Source organism: Salvelinus sp. IW2-2015, linkage group LG25, assembly GCF_002910315.2.
Source record: "Salvelinus sp. IW2-2015 linkage group LG25, ASM291031v2, whole genome shotgun sequence".
Lineage (NCBI taxonomy): Eukaryota > Metazoa > Chordata > Actinopteri > Salmoniformes > Salmonidae > Salvelinus > Salvelinus sp. IW2-2015.
Genome location: NC_036865.1, coordinates 14,420,428 through 14,426,336, shown reverse-complemented (window position 1 = coordinate 14,426,336; position 5,909 = coordinate 14,420,428).

Here is a 5,909-nt window from a genome sequence, read left to right as displayed (position 1 = left end):
ACATGCAGAGATTGCGATTCGCCACCTGATATCGAAGGGGGAAAGGAGAAAATATAATTGTGTGTCGTTGCATGCAATGATGAGGAGAGACCATGTGAGGATATGACAGAGCCAAGTGACTTGGTGGTATAGCGAGTAATAGGAGAGGGCCTATAGAACCAGAGCCCTGGGCGGACACCAGTGGTGAGAGGCACGTGGGTGCGGAGTATCAGATTCTCGCCACGCCACCTGTAGGAAGCGAACTGTTCAGGTAGGTACCGCAATCCAAGCGGTGGGCCGCGCCGGGAGAATGCCCAAACCGGAGAGGGTTGGAGAGGATGGAATCTGATGGTTCACAGTATTCAAAGGCAGCCGATAGTCCTACGAAAGGATGAGAGCAGAGGAGAGGAGAGAGGTTTAGCTTTAGCCAGGTGCGGAGCGCCTCCGTGACACAGAGAAGAGCAGTTCTCCAGGTTGAATGAACTAGTCTTGAAACCTTGACTGATTTGGATAAAGAAGGTCATTCTGAGAGAGATAGCAGGAGGAGCGGGCCAAGGACGGCACTTCAAGAGTTTTGGAGAGAGGAATAAGAAAGAAGGGATACTTGGTCTGTAGTTGTTGACATCGGAGGCGATCGAGTGTAGGTTTTTTCAGGAAGGGGTGCAACTCTCCTTCTCTTGAAGGCGGAAGGGACGTAGCCAGCGGTCAAGGATGAGTTGATGAGCGAGGTGAGGTAAGGAGAAGTCTTCCCGGAAATGGTCTGGAGAAGAGAGGAGGGATAGGGTCCAAGCGGGCAGGTTGTTGGGGGCCGCCGTCAAAGACGCGAGATTTCATCTGGAGAGAGGAGGGAAGAAAGAGGTCAAAGCACAGGGTAGGTCAAAGCACCCTCTCCTCAGCCCTCCTCTGTCTCCTTTCCTTCGATTCTCCTCTGTTCTCCTCTCTACACCAGCCTCCTCTGTTCTTCCATCTCTCAGCCTCCTCTGTTCTCCTCTCCTCATTCTCCGTCTGTTCTCCTCTCTCCAACAAGCCTCCTGCTGTTCTCCCTCTTCAGCCTCTGCTCTGTTCTCCTTCCAAACAAGCCTTCCCTTCTGTTCTTCCTCTCCTCAGCCTCCTCTGTTCTCCCCTCTCAAACAGCTCCTCTGTTCTCCCTTCCTCAACAGCTTCCTCTGTCTCCCTCTCCTAGCCTCCTCTGTATCTCTCTCCCTCAAGCCTCCACTGTTCTCCCATCCTCCTCACCTCCTCTGTTCTCCTCTCCTCAAGCCTCCTCTGTTCTCCCTCTCAACAGCCTCCTCGTTTTTCACCCTCTCCTCATTTCCTTTAGTTCACCCTCTCCTCAATTCTCCTCTGTTCTCCATCTCCTCGCCTCCTACTGTTCTCCCTCTCCTCAGCCCTCCTCTGTTCTCCTTCTCCTCATTCTCCTCTGTTCTCCCTCTTCCTTGCACCTCCTCTGTTCCCCCTCTCCTCAGCCGTCCTCTGGTTCACGCCTCTCCTCAGCCTCCTCTGTTCCTCCCTCTCAAAGGCCTCCTCTGTTCTCCATCTCCTCAGCCTTCTCTGTTATCCCTCTCCTCAGCCTCCTCTGTTCTCCCTCTTCCTCATTCCCTCTCTTCTCCCTCCTCCTCTCAGTTCCCTGTTCCTCATCTCACTCAGCCTCCTCTGTTATCCCTCTCCTCAGCCTCCCTCTGTTCTCCCTCTCCTCAGCCTCCTCTGTTCTCCCTCTCAACAGCCTCCTTCTGTTCACCCTCTCCTCAACTCTAATGTTCTACCCTCTCCTTTCAATTCTCCTCGTGTTCTCCTCTCAACAGCCCTCCTCTGTTCTCCCTCTCCTCAGCCTCTGCTGTTCTCCCTCTCAACCAGCCTCTCTGTTTCTCCCTCTCCCAGCCTCTCGTTTCTCCCTCTAACAAGCCTCCCTCCTGTTCTCCCTTCTCTCTCATTCTCCTCTTTCTCCGTTCTCCCTCACTCCTCGTTCTCCTCGCGGTCTCACTCTGGTCTCCATCTCACTCAGCTCCCTCCGCCCTCCTCTGTTCCTCCCTCTCCTGTGCGTTCATTGCAAGCTGTTTTCACTGTTTTCTCCTCCACCTCTATTGTACCCCATTGGATCAATTCCAGCTAGTTTCCCCGCACTTATTCATAACTCCCTCATTTAAGGAAATGAGTAATCCAAAAGCCAAGGACCCAGCCTCTGCTTTTTTCCCTCAGCTTCATTCACTGCCGCAAAAAAAAACAGGAAAGCAAAATATACTGGAAGAGAAGGGATAATAATGACGGCACTTAAGAAAGCACTACCTTCAGCTGAGATTGAACACATTGTTTTTTTTGCCCCCCATTTCTCAGTTTTCTCTCCGTCCTGTTTTCACAAGTGTCTGTGGTGTGTAACTGGTGCCCCTTAAAGCCTAAGCCGTTCTCCACGTTTCAAGAGGTGGTCGTTGGTCACCTGTCGCTGAAGCATTGTGTACTGGCGTTTAGGTTTAGTGGCTTGGGCCTTGCTGCATTTCATTCCAGAATGTTATCTCCCTCTCCTCTTTCCTTATGTTTTACTTCCCCTTCACGGATATGACACGACTGGATAGGTGAAGGCAAATATGGAGGAAACTAGGTAGAGTTTTAAACTGACACCTTACCCAGTTAGTCAATATGGAGGAAACTAGGGTAGTTTTAACCTAGCCACTACCAGTTAGTCAATAATGGAGGAAAACTAAGGTAGTTTTAAACTAGCACCGTACCCAGTTAGTCAATAGGAGAAACTAGGTAGTTTTAAACTAGCGCACCCCTAAACCAGTTAGTCAATATGGAGGAAACTAAGGTAGTTTTAACTAGCAACACCTACCCAGTTAGTTCAATATGGAGGAAAACTAGTTAGTTTTAACTAGCACCTACCCAGTTAGTCAATTATGGGGTAAACTAGTAGTTTTTAACTAGCACCTACCCAGTTATCAAGATGAGGAGGAAAACTAGGTAAGTTTTAACTAGGCCACCTACCCAGTAGGTCAATATGGAGGAAACTAGTTAGTTTTAACGAGGCCAACATACCCAGGTAGTCAATATGGAGGAAAACTAGGTTAGTTTTAAAACTAGCACCTACCCAGTTAGTCCATATGAGGAGGAAACCTAGTTAGTTTTAAACTAGCACCTACCCAGTTAGTCATATGGGAGGAAACTAGGGTATTTTTAACTAGCACCTACCCAGTTTAGTCAATATGGTAGGAAACTAGGTAGTTTTTAACTAGCAACCTACCCAGTTTAGTCAATATGGAGGAAAACTACGGTAGTTTTAAACTAAGCACCTACCACAGTTAGTCAATATGGGGAAAACCTAGGTCTGTATAACTAGACACACTACCCAGTTAGTCTTATGGTAGGAAAACTAAGGGTAGTTTTTAATAGCACCTATCCTCGAGGTAGCAAGATGGAGGAAACTAGTAAGTTTAATAGCACACCACGAGCAAATGAGGACCGGGTTTTACTAACTCCAGTTAGTCATATCTGGAGGAAACTAGGTAGTTTTTTAACTAGCACCTACCCAGTTAGTCAATATGGAGGAAACTAGGTAGTTTTAACTAGCACCTACCCAGTTAGTCCAATATGGAGGAAAACTAGTAGTTTTACTAGCACCTACCCAGTTAGTCAATATGGAGGAAACTAGGTAGTTTATAACTACCGTAGTCATACTGTTACTAGACACCAGTTAGTCAATATGGAGGAAACTAGGTCGCTTTTAACTAACACCTACCCAGTTAGTCATTATGTAGAAACTAGGTAGTTTTAACTAGCCACCTACCCGAGTAAGTCATTATGTAGGGAAACTTAGGTAGTTTTAACTGGCACCTACCCAGTTAGTCAATATGGAGGAAACTAGGTAAGTTTTAACTAACACCTACCAGTTAGTCATTATGTAGGAAACTAGGTAAAGTTTTAACTAGACCACCGTTACCAGGAATAGTAGAACTCCAAGTCTTATGGAGGAAACTAGGTAAGCTCTTTTAACACCTTACCCAGTAGCATTGGAACTTTTAAGCCTACCAGTAGTCCATATGGAGGAAAACTAGGTAGAGTATTTAACACCTCCCAGTTTTGTCATTATGTAGGAAACTAGGTAGGTTTACTGACACCTACCCAGTTAGCAATATGGAGGAACTAGGTAGGTTTAAACCTACCCAGTTATCATGTTATGGGAGGAAAACTAGGTAGCAGTTTTTAACTGAACACCTACCCAGTTTAGTCAATTATGTAGGAACTAGGTAGTTTACTAGCACCTACCGCTAGTTTTAAGTCATATGGAGGAAACTAGGTAGTTTTTACTAACACCTAACCAGTTAGTCAATTATCGTAGGAAACTAGTAGTTTTAAACTAGCCCTAACCCAGTTTTAGTCAATATGGAGGAAACTAAGGTAGAGTTTTAACCAACCTACCCAGTTAAGTCATTATGAGGAAACTAGGTAGAGTTTTAACACCTACCATTAGTCAATATGGAGGAAACTAGGCTTAGAGTTTAACAACCTACCAGGGTAGTTAGTCATTTATGGAGGAAACTAGGTAAGAGTTTTAACACACTACCCAGTTAGTTCATATGGGAGGAAACTAGGTAGAGTTTTTAAACACCTAACCCAGTTAGTCATTTGGAGGAAACTCAGTTAAGAGTTTAACCACCTACCCAGTTAAGGTCAATATGGAGAAACTAGGTAGAGTTTAAACACCTACCCCAGTTAGTCAATATGGAGGAAACTAGGTACCGGAGTTTTTAACACCTTTACCCAGTTTAGTCAATATGAGAGAAACTAAGGGTAGAGTTTATAACACCTACCCAGTAAGTCAATATGGAGACTGGTAGAAGTTTTAACACACTAACCCAAGTTAGTATCATTATGGGAGGAAACTAAGGTAGAGTTGTTAACACCTACCCAGTTAGTTCAAATATGGAGGAAAACTAGTAGAGTTTTACTGACCACCTACCCGTTAGTCATTATGGAGGGAAACTAGGTAGAGTTTTACACACCTACCCAGTTAGTCAATTATGGAGGAAACTAGTGTCCGAGTTTTGAACTAACACCTACCCCAGTTAGTCATTATGGAGGAAAACTAAGTAGAGTTTTAACACCTACCCAGTTAGTCAATATGGAGGAAACCTAGTAGAGTTTTAACTGACACCTTACCAGTCTTTTCATTATGAGAAACTAGGTAGAGTTTAAACACCTACCCAGTTAAGTCAATTATGGAGGAAACTAGTAGAGTTTTAACTGACACCTACCCAGTTAGTCAGTTATGGAGGAAACATAGGTAGAGTTTTAACACCTAACCAGTTAGTCAATAGGGAAGGAAACTAGGGTGAGTTTTTAAACTTTAACACCTACCCAGTTAGTCATTAGGAGGAAACTCGGTTAGAGTTTTAAACACCTACCGTTAGTCAATTATGGAGGAAACTAGGTAGAGTTTAACTGACCACCTACCCAGTCCTGTTCATTATCGGAGGAAACTAGGGAATTTTAACAACACCACCCAGTTGTCGATTTATGGAGGAACTAGGTAGAGTTTTTTAACACCTCCCAGTTAGTCATATCTGGAGGAAACTAGAGTAGGTTTTTAACTGACAACCTAGCCCAGTTGTCATTATGGCGGAAACTAGGTAGAGTATTAACACCTACCCAGTTTTCCAATATGGAGGAAACTAGGGTAGTTTTAACACCTAACCCAGTTAGTCATATGGAGGAAACTAGGTTAGAGTTTTAACACCTACCCAAAGTTAGCAAGTATGGAGGAAACTAGTAGTTTTAACACCTAACCCAGTTATCAATAGGGAGAAAACTAGCGTAGAGTTTTTAACTAAACACCTACCCAGTTAGGTTTCAATATGGAGGAACTAGGTAAGTTATTTTTAACACCTACCCTAGTTAGTCAAATATGGAGGAAGACTAGGTAGTTTTTAACACCTACCCCA